We start from the raw sequence: 16,474 nt of genomic DNA, 5'->3' as shown, positions 1-16,474 counted from the left end.
GTAGTTGCAGCACGCAGGCTCAGTAGTTGTGGCTCGCGGGCTCTAGAGCCCAGGCTCAGTAGTTGTGGCGCACGGGCTTAGTTGCTCCGCGGCATGTGGGATCTTCCCGGACCAGGGCTCGAACCCGTGTCCCCTGCATTGGCAGGCGGGCTCTTAACCACTGCGCCACCAGGGAAGTCCCCCAAGCCTTAGCTCCTCTCTTGCCCTCCAACCTTATTTTCTCTGCTCTGAAGACAAAGCCCTTTGATTCAGCTCGTCCTGTTCCCAGTATGATGAGGTCACGTCCCAGTTGCCTAGAAGCCTCAGGTTTCACTGTAACCCTCAGTTTTGAAATCCTCCTTATCCTTTGAAGATCAGCCTCCACGGGTCCGGTTACGGTTGTGATCATGTCCGTTCTCACTAATAACCCCGTGCTCTTCAGTTCTCTTGCACACGTTGCACCAATTTGTTCTTACCACCAGGAAGCGCAGGGCTGGGCTACTGACTGATCTTCAGTAATTCCGGAGAATCTTTGCTATCCATTTGTACCTATTAACTTTCCCTACAGCATTATCTTCACTGTACTGCTTCTCTTTGGCAGTAATTTCTTCTAACGTTTCAGTCTTCTTCTCTGTTCTGTCTTCTTGTAAGCCACCTCAAGGCTCTGTTCCGAGAGGTTATCTTGCATGAGCCCTGAGCGGCCCTTCTTCCCCCACATCGCTGCTCAGGCTTGTGTTTATAGCAGGAAACCTTGCGGGATGAAGTGCCGAGCCGGAGCGGGCTGGCTTACTGGGTACTGAAGGCGGTGGGCCCCCCAGGCTCAGTGTCCTCAGGGGCGGTGCCAGCCCACTGTGCGCTCAGCGCGCCTCTGGGCCCCTGGGACTTGGGGCCGAGGCCACCAACATACACACCAGTGCGGACGCTGCTTGCTGTCCCGTGAGCCGTGACGTCCTTTGCCTCTGACCCAGGACTCTCGTGTCTCCTGCCAGCGCTCCTGACAGCAACACGCTGACTCACGCGGTAGTAATTCAGATAAAACAAAATCCTAGACCAAACAGTACTTTATGGAAAGATAGACGCTGTGCCATCAGTTGGTATAAAAGATGTGTTTTGAGTCTTTAAAACCAACCCACTGTGCGTAGTAGCACTGTCCTAAATATGCTGATCATGTAATTAGATATAAGTATTGATACTTACTGTGCTTGACAGAGCATACATTTCATAAAATCATGGCAGCAGTGACAATAATTAAGTCGGTCATTTCGTAGAATTATGTCGAGAATCCTCAAGCTATTAAAATTGCTTGACTTTTCTGCTTCAACTAAAAAAATGAATAGAGAATACATTTAACTTCAGCTTTCCTGTGGGGAGGTTTCTGAAGAGCACTTTCGTATAGAATTAACAGTTTTATTTATTTATCTACCTCAGTCTGTGTTCTCCTTCCTTTTATCCTCTTTGTTCTTTGCTTTTCTTTTTTTTCCTTTTTTTTTTTCTATTTTTATTCTCACTGCAGTTTTGAGAATGCAGCACTTCTGTGTGGACCAGCAGTAACATGTCTTTAAATTGTTGTTTTAACTCCAGCCTTGAGAGATAAAAGGAAATTATGAGCGTAGAAATCAATGACCTATGACCTCTGAAGAATGGGGGTAGAAAAAAGTTAGTATTTATAGACCAGTTAGCAAGTGCCAGGTCCTTTTAAAGTGCTTTACATGCATTATATCATTAAATCTCCCAATAATGTAAGAGTTAAGTATTACTGAGGAAGACACTAAACTCGGAGAAAATGAAACTAAATAGCGTTAGGTAAACAGCCCAAGTTCCTACTGTGGCAAAACATGAGTCCAGCCCAGATAGATCAGCCATGGACACCAAAAGCACTTAACCGTTAACTCTTATGTCCAGGGAGAGTTAAAGCAAAGGAAGATAAGGCAGAGACTGCCATGTGTTCATCAGAACCTATTTTCCCATCTTCCTGGGCGAAAGACTACGTTTCCCAGCCCTCTCCTGCCCCCTTGCATCTAGGCAGGAACGTAGGGCTGGTTCTCTCTCTACACTGGAATGTGAGCACAGGTGATGGACCAGACCACAGGTGTGCCTCTCCCGTGATCTCGTTGCATCTGCTTGCTAAAAGCAAAGGATTTCAAGGATCATAGGAGGTGACAGAGTCACAAGATGGAAGGAACCTAGGTCTCTGAGGCATCACATGGAAGACCCCCCCGCTGAACACCAGCAGTGGGCTGATATTAGAATGAAAAAAGCTCTTCTTACATTACAGCACTAATATTTCAGAGTTTATCCATTACAGCAGCTCACATTACCTTACTAACAACACAGATGGAAATGACCGAAATATCACCATTAGAGCACTAGAATATATTTAAATATTTGATAAAATCATGATGGCATTCGTTTCGGGGGGACTTCTAAAAGATTTGATTATTACTTTGCATATGTGAAAGAGCAGATATTGTTATTACCTTTACAAAAAGAAAAACTCTGAAAATATGAGCATGTTGGGAGTGGTGTAAAGATAGTTGTAACCTGTTCAATGAACGGCCTCTTTGTAATTGGGCAAGTGATTGAATCTCTATGAGCCCCAGTTCCCTAATCTGTAAAATGAAAGAATCCAGCCTCTTTAGGGTTGCTGTAAAATTGCTGTACTGACAGTGTGCACTCCTTGAGGACAGAAGTAGTGTCCAGTTCACGTGTGTGTCTGTACTAGCCCTGTTTTAGCACATAGGATGTGTCAATACATATTGAATGAATTTCTGATGGAACAGAACATGATATCCTTTTAGAAAGCACTTTGAGTCAAAAGCCATAAATGTATCTATTCTAGTTGGCCCGGTATTAACATGTAGCATTATTTATGAAGAGTCCAAGCAAAAGAAGTGAGATAGGATAGGGTCTCAGAAGCCTTATTTTAGCCTTTGGAGATAGTCTAAGTATCTAACTATAACTGAGTGATTTGGTAAAGTATGGTAGACTCACTTGCTGCCAAGTTTTCCTGCCTTGAAAAGATAAATAACTCATGGTGACTATAGTTAATAATACTGTATTTCATATTAGAAAGTAGCTAGGAGAGTGGGTCCTGAAAGTTCTCATCAGGAGGAAAAAAGAGTTGTAACTGACGGATGTTAGCTGGAATAATGGTGTTGATCATTTTGCAATATATATAAATACCAAGTCATTACATTGTACCCTTGAAACTAACATTAATGTTATGTCAATTATACCGCAATTAAAAAGAAGGGAAGGAAGAAAGAAAGAGGTAAAAAACACAAACCACATTAATATCATGAAAGTTTATGCTAGATAACTAACTGAAACACAGAAATGGAGCTATGTCTTTATTAAAATTATGGAAAAAATGAAATTTACACTTAGTAAAGACTTAGAAGGGAACATACAAAGGAGGTTGGAAACAGTTTGATATGTTAGTGATAGAATAATGGAATAGTTTTTTTTCCTTTCAGTTGATTTGCAGGGCAAGATGGGAGAAGTGTCTAGAAAAGAATTTAGGGGCTAGCTATTTAAGGGTCTGGAATGGGGGAAAAAAAAAAAACCTTTGGATTTCATTCTGTAGGTACTGGGGGGTGGGTAGGCATCACTTAAGATGTTTATATAGATCTGTGATTGGCTCTGGCTTTTAGGAGGATGATTTGTGGTAAGGGAGTGAGGTAATAGGGAGATAGGTTAGACCATTACTGCAACGCTTCGGGCAATGGTGACAAATGTGAATTTAGCCATGTCTTATTTTCTGTTTTCAGATGCTTTGCCATCTGGGGCCTTGCTTACCCTGGAGGGACCGCCCTCCCAGGGTTAGCCGCTTTCTAGAGATAATAAACAACTGGCTCAGGAAGATGCTTTTTCAGATGCAAACCAACCAATCCAGAGCCCTCACCTCAGGTGCCTCCTTTATCAGACCCTCATTCTCTGGGCCATTATCCAGATGCCCTGATCACCCCCAGGCCAGACACCAGACAGCTAGGGGCAGCCCCTATGCTCAGAGCCCACTGAAATTACTCAGACTAGACAATCAGAAACGTGTTAACCCGCCTCGCCCATTCCTTCCTGCAGAAACCACAGTAAAGGCTCTCCCACAGCCCCCCTTCCTCCCCTTGCCTCCTGAGCGACCCGGTGCTTCCCCCGTGGCCCTGCATGGCATGGCCCTCCCCCGCCTCTTGGGAACTGTTAGGAACAAACTTCCCTTTTCAATTATAATAGTCTCCTGATCTGTTTCCTTACCATACCTCACATTGCCTATTAGTACTCTGTATTTTACAACAAGATGTTGTGGACCTCAATGAAAGCAGTGAAAATGAGGACAGAGAAAAAGACTGAGAGATGTTTAGGAGTCAGAATTAACAGGTTTTGATGGTGATAGGGTGTGTGGAATAAGCAGATGGGGGGAGAAGATGATTACTGACAGATTTCTAGCCTGATGATACTGTGACAGTGATAAACTAGAAGAGGTTTTGAGGGGGAAAGAAACAAATTTGGTTTGGAGCTTGTAGAGTTTAGGTACCTGAAAGACATCCACACAGAAATATCTAGCAGTTATAAAGTTGTATCCTGCACAGTGGTTTTGAATCGTATATCACCATGACACACAGTACCAAATACATTTTACATCTGACCCTACACACAGATACAATTTCTTATTTCACAAAATAATACCCCTTTCTTTTGTGATGCACTCTGATAGTTTTTGTCGATGCCATCCATTGTGTTTCACTTTTAAATGTGAGTTGTAAGTCACCAAATTGAATTTATGAACTACTAAAAAGTTATAACCCATTCTTTGGAAAATACTGGTCGGGGCATAAAAGAAACTTAGACTTGAAAAGATTTTGAAGCCGTAAATATACTGATATTAGCTGAAGCTATGGGACATTTTCTAAGGGTGGGGAGAAACAACATTTCCCAGATTGTAGCTCTGTAGAACACCAAACATTTAAGTACTTTAAAGCACAGAAAGGAAGAGGAGGCAGCCTTTGCTGGGAAAGAATAGTAAATCTTAGTAGTAGAATCACTAATGTCGAGAAACCAACCAGGGAGAACCTCTCAAGTAGGCAATAATCACAGATGCTGATGATACCAAATAATACGGAGAATAACGAGACTGGATTTGTAATCTAAGATGTCATGGGTGGTAAATGAATGAGTAGGTAAGTAGGTAAATGAGAGTAGGTTGCAGTGGGTGGGAAAATGAACGGGAGGTAAAGGGAAGCAAAGAAGTTCGACTTCGTTTTCAGAGTTTGTTCTTTAAAGGAAAGAAGATCTATCTATCTACCTACCTACCTATCTATCTGTCTGTCTATCTTTCTGAATGGCAGTAACTAGGAGGGGCAGAAAAAGGATTCAAGTGAAATCCTTCAAACGGGCTGGTGTGTTTGCTAGGGATACGTGTTAAAGACTGAACCAATGTTTGCTGAATTTTTTTGAAAAGGGAATTTAAAGAGTTAAGAGGAAATAGATGAAAGTGACCAACAGGTGGAAAAATAATAGCAAGAATTATAATAAAATTATAGCCATTTAATTATTTCACTTGGAAATGGGTAGCCTAGAAACTAATAGCAAGAATCATATAATAAATAGGGCCCCAGATTAAGAGAGATGAAAAATAGTCTTGTTAAATTGATATATATTTGAATATATATGCATATACATATATACACATTTATGTATTTTATTAATAATGTATATAGAATTTCTTAGATGTAAATTGGTTTGGAGAGACTTAATGAATATAAGCTTTGTTAAGCCTAGGAATGAGGTTTAATGGAGTTTGAGTAGGCTTTCTGAAATGCATATTATTAATACATATTTTGGATGATTTAGAATCAATTGCCTAAAAGAAACGGTAAATTACCACTGGAAGTTATTTACAGTTCTATGAGTTTGTGGTCTTATCTGTGTTACAGTAAAAGTCCAATCTAATATTGGTTAAAAAGGTTTAACTAGAACCTGCTATATAAACTTATCCTCATTTTAAACAAAAAATTTTTGTGATTCCACACACAGCTTTAAGAAGCAATTCTAAAGTGATTGCCCTTGCACCCTGCATTAGTCTCCAATTCAGAGGCTTACCGTGGTCCTGCTAGAGCAAATGTTTATAGTTGACTCAAGAAGTAACGCTTGTAAATGCAAACGTCTAACATGGTGCTGTTCATTTCACCACAAATCTAAATATATCTTTGGTCAGCGGTGACCCTGGGCACAGAGTTGGCTAAAATTCCCCACCTGATTTGTCGTGGGAGAAGGGAATGGTGAGTAATGGGAGCTGGTGGGAAATTGCACTGGATTGTGAGTCAGGAGCTGCACGCCTGTACCACCTCAAGCAAGTCAACCTCATCTGTAAATGCGACTGAAAGTAACTGTACTTCCCATCTCACGGGATTGTAATAATTATTCAAGGAGATGAGTGTGGAAATATTTTGTTAAGTTTTCAAAAAAAGGTAAATATAAGGCAACAATGTTGTGATTATCATGATTAGATCTACCCGAACAGTACTGTCAGACTTATTACAACAGCAAGTTCCAGGGCACTTCAACTCATCCTTCGCCGCAATCCCGATGTAGCCAAGTAGACTTTTTACTAGGGTTCTTCTTCCAAGTTACTGTGAACTCGGTTAGAGGTGGCTGTACTTTCCCTATTTATGCATTAGTGATAGAAGAGTTTTGCAGAGCTCTTTGAGCCTGACTTCATAAAGTCATGATATGTGAGCAGGTGAAAAATATGACACAGGATTAATGTATATCACAGGGAAAAAACCTGAGAGGTGACTAGTTCATGTTTTCTCTAAGTTTTCTCTGGGTTCATCCTCATTGGAGTTAGAAGAATGAGTGCATTTTATATATCAGAAACAGAAGAATTTCAAGACAGGTAATTCCTTCTAGATTTTAGAATATGAGGCAGGTACAATGATTCTTAGGTTTTTAAAAGAAAAAAGAAGGGAATAAAAACAATCAGCATTTTTAAAGAACTTTTATCACTTTAACATGCAGCTCAGAAGTCTAAACCCAGCTAAGAAGAGTATAAAAAATATAAGTTGGACAGACTTCCAGCAGCTGCCTAAACCATTATATAAAAGTAGGGAAAAAGCTTCCAAAGTGTCGTCATTGTTAAAAATCTCAGAGCTTCACAGTAGCATTGAAAGCCAACAGTCTTCTTCCTCTTTTCTGTAGTCTCTCTATTACCATGTTTAAAAGAACAAAGTTTGTCATAACATAATAAACTGACAGTAAACATAATCCCGGTCTAGGAAGACAGTTGATGGTTAGCCAGTTTTTTATACTTTACTTGTGTAAACTTAACATTTGTCTTCAATCATTTCAAAGTATATGTTGCAAATGTGCATAGTACCCCCAAAATTTGAAATCCCATGAATGCACATAGGACAGATTAAGAAGTATGTAACTCATGAAAGAAACTACATGTGACTCTACAAGCAAATAAATGCAGGTAATCCACTGCGTGTCCAGACTAGTGACCTGCTTCTACTGGGTTCACTACACCATGACTTGAGAAAGAGGCCCCAGATCCTCTTTTCCTCGATCTTTTTTCTTTCTCTTTTCTTGTTCTTTTTTGGTTTTAAAGCCTTGGGATCCTCCAGTTCAGATGCACACACCTAGGTCCAAAAAAAGAAAGAAAATAAGGAAAGATAGTTATTAACTGTGTTACTGTGCCTCGTAGTAACAAAACTCTTTGGAAATACCATTTGAATCAGGTACACTGAAAACAGTCATATTACCAGGAAACAGTGCCCAGTGTACTAGAAGGTGACTGAGTTAGGCAGAATTGTACAGTGACCCTGCAAATTCCCACCCCTTGGTGTACACACACGCTCTGTATCCACTCGTCCCCATGAGTGTGAGGGAGATCTGTGGTTAGGACGGAACAGCCCTCCTATGATTGTCTTACATTATATGGAAGAGGGATTTTGCAGGTGTAACTAAGGCCCCTAATTAGTTGACTACTGGTTAATCTAATGGGAGATGATCTTTGGTGGGCCTGACCTAATTAGGGGAGCCCTTAAAAAAGATGAGATGAGGCAGGTGCTCTCCAGGAGGCCTCAAGGAAAAAAGCAAACAGCCGAGTTGTGAGAGCTGCCTGTGTGGAGAGGTGACCTCTAGGGCCCGAGGACCTCCTCCGTCCTGTAGCTGCAGGGAACTAAATTCTGCCACCAGCCTAGATGAGCTTAGAAGGACACCTCGATCAAACTCCAGAGGAGAACGGCACCTTGGCTGATACCCGGATTTCAGTCTAGTGAGATCCTGAGTAGAGAGCCCGGTTACCCCAAGCCCGGACCATCCTGATACACAGAAACTGCGACCTAATAAATTTATGGTTGTAAACAGCGAAGATCAAAGGCAAATTACTACTCAGCAACAGAAAACTAATATAGTAACACAGGGAATAAAATCAAAGACTGCACGGGAATCCCAGACCTATTCAGAGAAACACTGCGCTGTCCAGTGTGGTGTCCCCGTGCCCCGCGTGGCAGCTGAGCGCTTGAAACGTGGGTAGGCTGAATTGAGATAAACCTCACTGGGAATAAGCGCTGGACTTTGAAGGCTTAGTGCCGCAAAGAGAGCGTAAAATCTATCACCTCTTTTTATATGTTGATTCCATGATGAAATGATATTTTTGGATAGATTAGAGTAAATTAACTATATTATTGAATAAATTCAACCGGTGTCTTTTGACTTTTTTAACGTGGTTACTAAAAAATTGAAATTATATATGTGGCTCACATGTATCTTTGGGCAGAGGACAATTTGAAAAACAAGAAAGAAAACAAAACTCCCATTCCACTACCCAGAAGGAACCATTGTTTATATTTTTATGTACTTCCTTTCTGTTATTTTTAAGGTATACATTTTTCTTTCCCTCCACAGTTTATTCCATTATAGTGTCAAGAAACAATTATAGGACAAGAGAAAGACACCCCAGGTGAGCTTAAAATGTTTGCCTGAGATGTTACAAGTGTTAAGTGAAGGAGCTGACCCCATGTCTTTCTGACTCCAAATCCGTTTGCCTCCAAAACCTACATTCTTTTCCTACACATACCACAGTACCTCTCCTGAAAAATCTTTACAAGAAAAATGAAGAGGTGACTCACAGTATTATGTCTTGGAAAGTATTAAACACAGAAAGAAAACAGGGCCTGCAAGTTTTACATTATTTTGGAGTTTATATTTCTGGAGTTTCTAAGTAGTCACCAAAATGTTTATAGGGTTGATGGTAAATGTTTTTCTAGAATATATTCAAGAGGTATAGGTGGGCAGAGGAGGGTGGATATAGTTGACTTTAGCTGCTAACGCTAGCAGTTATTACTAGTTATGTATAGAATTGAGTAAATAACTGCTTTAGAGAGAATTCTTTTAAAATGAAATTCACAAGAAAAAGAAGTTACAGGCACACAGGAAAGGAACTAAAACTGTGCAGAGTATGTGATCTTGTGTGTAGAAAATCTTAAGGAATCTTTAAAAAAAATCTTCTAGAATTAATAAGGATTGAGCAAGGTCACAAGACACAAGAGCAATATACAAAACTCAATGGTATTTCTATATTCTGGCAACAAACAATCTGAAAATGAAATTAAGAAAACAATCGTAGTAGTAAATCCAGCGTGTAGACTAGCAGGGCGTTTCCACCACAGGTAGATACAGCTCTTTGGTGTGTGGACAATACCGGAGATGTGTATTTAGGGTGTTTTACCCTCAAAACATTTCATGTTGCTTTGATTCCAGAATATATATTGCTAAGTTGGAGCGTTCATTTCTGAATTTAGCTGAGAGTAGCTTATTTCACATCCAAGCTCTTTCAAAAAGCAAACACAAAAAAGTTATGCATTAAATTATTCCCACTTAACGTATGAGCCGGCAGGACAGTTTGCTGCTGCTTTTTTATTGCACAACAGATGTTGGCATTTCAAGATAAAAACAAATTTTTTCCCTAGAAGTGAATTTCCTTCTTTATGAATCAGCTTTGAACAAGTTAGTATAGGCTTGTATCTTCTAGAGAGTATGTGATTTATTATTTTATAACAAAATGGCTTAAAAGAAAAATAATTATCGTACCATGAATTCATACATCATACACAGTTCCTTTCCTTCTCTCCTGGGCCATAGTTCTAATTATTTTTTCTAATGGTAATTGATAACCAGGTGAATTCCCTTGCTATGGCAGCTTTATAGAATCTTTTTTTTCTCTTAGCTTTCTTGGGAATAATAGAAAATCTCCCAAGTTCAAATATATGTCAAAGTGGTGTACTTCTTCTCTCCATAAATAATACAGAAGCCTGTTAGAGGTGGCTTTCATTTTTTATTTCAGATTTGCATCAAAAAAGTAATGACAGTTCATTAGCACTTGAAGTATCTAAAACTTCGAAAATATATCTCACAATCCAAGGTTAAGTGGGTCATCGTCAGTTATGAAAGGAAGTATCATGCACTGTGTAGGAGGTGTCACATATTTCACAGTGTTATCTCTTGCAGGGAAACACACCTCACCATTCTTCTTCAGAAAAGTGACATGCCAATAGAAGGATCTATACCGGCTTATCCTTTAATACCTGTGTAAAGAATAGGCTATGCAGACTTTTCTTCAGGGTGAGTTTCACACTGACTAGAGTAGTTGTTGGTGTTAAAACATTAGATGAAAAGGTTTGTGCGGTTATAAATTACCATGCTTTGTATGTGCTCTTGCAGCAGCACTTTTTAATACTGCTATGTTCGCCTGTTGAGTTTTAATTAAGAGGTAAGTGTCACCACAGGTTGGCTGTGGAAGGCTACAGTCTCCAGCAGAGAAAGCACTGCTGCTGTCAGGTCCTACAGGTTGGGTAGCAAACGGGGGGTCGGAAACATAAAACCAGACTCTAATGAAAAGTGTAATAGTCACTTCTTTCTAATTTAATGAGTAATATAAAAATATTTTAAATGCGTTCACTTATTGTTTTTAATCATCTCTTATTCCTTTTAATGCCTTTTAAAAGTGTTATGAATGTTCCTGCCCCAGTAGGAACTTTTTTTATTTTTTAAATTTTTAAATTAATTTTATTGGAGTCTAGTTGCAAAGTGTAGTAGAGCAAAGTGAATCAGCTATACAGATACACATATCCCCTCTTTTTTGGACTTCCTTCCCATTTAGGTCACCACAGAGCACTGAGTAGAGTTGCCTGTGTTATACAGTAGGTTCTCCTTAGTTATCTGTTTTATACATGGTAGTGTATTGATGTCCGTCCCAATCTCCCAGTTCATCCCCCTCCCCCTCCCCGTCACATCCATTTGTTCTCTACGTCTGTGTCTCTATTTCTGCTTTGCAAGTAAGTTCATCTGTATCATTTTTCTAGATTCCACATATAAGCGATATTATACGATATTTGTTTCTCTCTTTCCGACTTATTTCACTCTTTATGACCGTCTCTAGATCCATCAATGTCTCTGCAAATTGAAGTTTTGAGGAAATTTTTTTTTTTTTAATTTCAGCACATGGTTTGTTTTGTAAACTGGGTGATACAGATTCTGAATCATGAAAGTTCTGATCCAAGATTTCACCTTTTCCTGGTTTTTCTTTGATTGATTTGAGCCAGGATTGTCCTTCCATGTTCACAAAAGAATTTTTCTTACAAAGTGACTTAGATCCAAGAGATGGATTGTTTTACTTACTCTCTGGAAAAATCACTCAGAAAAGAGGCTCATATGAAGTCCTAACTCATATAAGCTATCAAGAACTAGCGGCTAGGAATATTTTATACATAAAGGTGGAAAATGAGGTTGAAATAATTCTGTATTATTTCTTCATGGGCTCTTTTTATCCATTTTAAGGTGCATTTTGAATAAGACTTAATTGTGATTTCCAATCTTAATTCAGACTACACACACATAGATCAAAGGAAGAATGCTCTCGCCACAAGGCTGTAATTCTGATCAAGCCTCACTATTTTCCTTTCTGCTTTCACCCTGTCAACCAAGTAATTACTTCTGCTTTGTCCTTAATTAACTGAACCAATTATAACCTTTTTGCAACAGGCTATGAGATGGGTGGGACAACCTCCCATGCCCTATTCTCATAGTAAATTAGCAGGTACTGAGAAGGGAGAATAATTGCCATGCCATAACATAACAACTTAACTTAAACTTAACGTAGTCTATTGTTTCTTGATTGAAGTATTTTAAATTATGGCAAATTTTATTGCCCAAGAGGAAGTTTTGGACAGTCTGAAAATGTTTGTGTTTAGCAACAGCATATCTTCTGATGTCTTTTATGATTGGCTTTGGTTTTGGGGCAAAACTTGCTGCATATACTACAGGCAGCACACCTAGATTGGAAGGGGTAGGATTTGAGCCAATCCTTTTATTTAAAAATAATGTTTAGGGACTCCCCTGGTGGTCCAGTGGTTAAGGCTCAGGGCTTTCAATGCAGGGGGCGCAGGTTCCATCCTGGTCGGGGAACTAGGATCCCACATGCTGCACGGCGAGGCCAAAAAATAAAAAATTAAAATATATTTAAAAAGGTAAAAAAAGAAATTATGATCCAATCAATTAAAAATATAATTTTTGTGGTGAGAGACTACTTGGATAATTGGAGAGAGTAGAAACAAGGCATTTTCCTTTATTACTTTCTTTTGTGATATCGTGTATGTATTCTATAGGGTATTTATTTTCCTCATGTATCATACTACGAGGGAAGGTATCCAGTTTAGAGGGAAGAATTTGCCATGGAAGTAGAAGGAGCCAGAAAACCCAGAAATGTAACTTTCCTACAGTCCCTTTCTTATCCCTTCCTCCTACTACTTCTGTTATCCATCACTTTCCTATAACTTGGATGAAGTCATCATCCTTTTACATTTACAGTTCCAATTGACTAAGAGGCAGTAGTTGCTTAGGCTTATTTGAACAAGAGAAAAAGAATATGTTCACAACAGGGACACAAATTATGCAATTTATTATTTTGGCAAAAACTTGAATGTGTTATCATTTCAAATGGTGACATGTCCAAAATCTTGCATTGAGAACCAAAATGATATCTTTCAGTTCACTCAGAATATTGACTTAACATACCTCCATACTGATGAATCTCTTTTAAAACCTAACCAGCATATGTAAATCCAGACTTAGAATCATTGCTTTCTAAAATGAGAGGGAACCAAATCACATGCAAACAAAGCAAAACGAAGACCCAGGAGAGGTTCAGTCATTTACATAACCCTTTAGTTAGGTATGAGTGTCCATGAGGTTTTTTTTAAGTTTCTTTTTTAGCTTTTTATTTTATATTGGAGTATATCCGATTAACAATGTTGTGATAGTTTCAGGTGCACAGCAGAGCGGCTCAGTACATACACATGTATCCCTTCTCCCCCAGGCTCCTGTCCCATCCAGGCTGCCACATAACATTGAGCAGAGTTCCCTGTGCTATACAGCAGGTCCTTGTTGGTTACCCTTTTTAAATATAGCAGTGTGTACATGTCAATCGCAAACTCCCTGACTATCCCTTCCCTCCACCCTTCCCTCCCTGGTAACCATAAGTTCATTCGCTAAGTCTGTGAGTCCATTCCTGTTTTGTAAATACGTTCATTTGTATCATTTCTTTTTATATTCCGCATATAAGTGATGTACGATATTTCTCTTCCTCTGTCTGACTTCACTCAGTATGACAATCTCTGGGTCCATCCATGTTGCTGCAGAGGGCATTATTTCGTCCTTTTTTATGGCTGAGTAATATTCCATTGTATCCATGTACCACATCTTCTTTATCCATTCCTCTGAGTGTCCCTGAGTTTTGTGTCCTACCTGCTGGATCCTGACTCTACCTTCTACTACTCCACTCTGCCTCTGACTGGAGTAAAGAAGAATGTGGTGGTCATGAAATGTACCAAAAAATTGACCATAGGGTTACTTTACAAAGCAGCCTCCCATAGTATATTAAAGATGTAATTTTCAAATTAAAAACAAAAACAGAAACTATAGTAGCGACTAGTTTCAGGCACCAAGTTCATCTTTACAACCATGCTGTCGGATATGCATTATCATGTCCAATGTTACAGATTAGAATATGGAGGCTTGGAGAGGTTAGTTGGACGATTTGCCCAAGGTCAGACGGCGTAGCAGCCAAAACAGACTTCACAGCTTGTCTGAATTTGAAGACCAACCACTTTCCATTACACTGTGCTTTCTCTCCTTTGTACTTGACACTTTTCAAGCAGAATCAGTCTGTATCTGTTTGAATAAGAGTGAACACTGCTCTGAAGTATTCTAGAACTATGTCAGTGCCCACCCATTGCACAGACATCTGCCTTGTGTCAGAGTTGTGTCGATAATAAGGAGTTTCTGTTACCGTAAGAGTCCCACATCCTGCCAATCTCCTGTGCCTCCATGCTTATAGCTCACTTTCCTTCCCACCATCCTTCAAAAGTGCACAGGTCTAAAACTACTCAACTCTTCATTAGTTAGCAGTGTTCATTGTTCGCTTGGGTAGCATGCCATGTTCAAAGTGAAGCCAGCGAGATTTCCAAATAAATGAAAGACATGTTGATAAGCACCAAACGAGGACATAATGAGGAAAAACACTGAATGATCACAACTGATTTGGTGCATTTTCTACTGTTTTCAATGCCTGACATCCCTTTGCCTATCACATCTCCTTTCTGAGACATCTCTACACGTAGCAGAGGCAGTCTCTGACCTTCTCTTTCAATGTGAACGACCCCTTCCAGTACCCCAATGTGGTTTAGAATCCTCCCAGCAGCTGTGTACCTTTAGTTTAGTTGTTGGGCATTCCCCCTTCTCTCTTCACTTTCCTTTTGCCCAAATCAAACACACAACTCTCTTTTCTTCCTTGAGTGGGTCTGCGTACCTGGCATGATTGTTAATGCATTTCAAGTTACAGGAAGTGAGATAAAGGAAATAGTGAGAAGGAAGGATATCATTTGTTTTGCGCCTGCATCCTCACTAGAATGTAAATTCCATGAAGGTAGAGCTGTAACTGTCTTGTTCACCTCTCTGTCCTCAGAGCCTTGAACAGTGAACACGAAGAAATGAATGAATGAATGAATTGCACTGATTTACTGGGAAGCCCCAATACTGGGAAGCTCCTTGCTCTTAGCTCTTTTACTTTCTAACCTTCAACCTGGCAGCACATCTTTGTTAACACAACATACAGGCAGTTGCCATTCTTGTGCTGGCTCAGACTACCTTCGATTCACCTTCGGATTGTGCGTCTATGCGATAAGCATCCTGACTTGATAATCACTGCTGTGTGTAATGTTGTTCAAGTGGTCGCTTGTCTGTCTTGTAGCTTCTTGACACTAATTAGCCCCTCTCCGTCCTTGAGTTCTTTGACTTTTTCTGAGCTCCTAATAATATGTGAAAGCTGCTGGTGTGTATATAATGCATTCTGGCAAATGAAATTTGGATAACTATATTGTTTTTCCTTAGAGATATAATGTGTTTTCTGTAGTGTTAGATTTGAAAGCAAGTATTTCAATTAAAAGAGTCAAACGTAGTTCACATTCGGAGGAGGTGACACAGTGGAATAGAAAGTTAAGAAACAGGTTCTGGCTGTGTTTTTTCCATTACCTATGTTATTTCCTTCAATCTCGAAACCTTCTGTTTTGTTTGTTTTAACTTCCTGAAACTGGGATGTGTTTTTTAACTGATGTCAAAAGAAACTTGCTGGTTGCTGGCTAGAGGAGCAAATAGTGACGAGGTTATCCCGGTGGTGTGCTGCCTGATGACGGACGATCAGAAGTGATCCTTTAGACTTCAGATGATAAGGATCGTGGTCCTGTTACCAGTGCAGAAAATGGTATTTAATTATACGGATTAAGGGGAACTAATACCTGTTGGTATTAAAAAAAAACAGAAACAAACGGTGTACATTTCATGTAGCTTTTTACCCCATACAGGAAGTAGTTAAGTGGATGATTGATGTTGAAATTTATGATATCACACATAAGAGGAAATACAGTTGTGTGACTTTGGGTAGGTCATTTAACTTCTCTAAGCATTGATATCTTCACCTGTATATAAGGAATTAGGCCAAGAATATTTTGAGATCCCTTCCAATCCTGATATACTGTATTCTTGTGTTGAAAATGAATCGTCAAAACTTAGCAAGATTTTAAAACTGCTAGTTGTCATCTAATATCACATTCTTTGTTGCCTACAAGGGTTTCTCTGGTGTCTTCTCCTAGAATCGTTTCAATAAGGGAAATTATAGAAATGTAAGTCTTTTAATGAAATCACAAAATTCTGAGGAAAAAAACACTTTTTCTCTGATCTTTTTATGTATTTAGGGAAAAAAGAACTGTTTATTTATCAGCAAAGACCTTTACCCAGAAGCTAAGGACAAATCAGGGTTCCACTTACTCAGACCAAAATGTTTCTTTTATTACAACAGTGATTTATTATGGTAAATTGTGTGTTCATTCTAAACCCAACCAATTTTGTAGCTCTGTGAATCACTCAGATGGTGAGTCCCGATCAC

The 16,474-nt window shown here is 39.4% G+C and overlaps 1 protein-coding gene across 17 annotated transcripts in view; it reads left to right on the top strand.

Moving 5' to 3' along the window:
* Nucleotides 1-16,474, top strand: part of TENM3 (teneurin transmembrane protein 3) — a 2,524,603-nt gene that overhangs the window by 2,258,637 nt on the left and 249,492 nt on the right. The window lies entirely within an intron of this gene.

The sequence above is a fragment of the Balaenoptera ricei genome, chromosome 21 (genome assembly GCF_028023285.1).
Source record: "Balaenoptera ricei isolate mBalRic1 chromosome 21, mBalRic1.hap2, whole genome shotgun sequence".
Classification (NCBI taxonomy): domain Eukaryota; kingdom Metazoa; phylum Chordata; class Mammalia; order Artiodactyla; family Balaenopteridae; genus Balaenoptera; species Balaenoptera ricei.
This window is presented reverse-complemented; position numbering and strand designations above follow the sequence as displayed.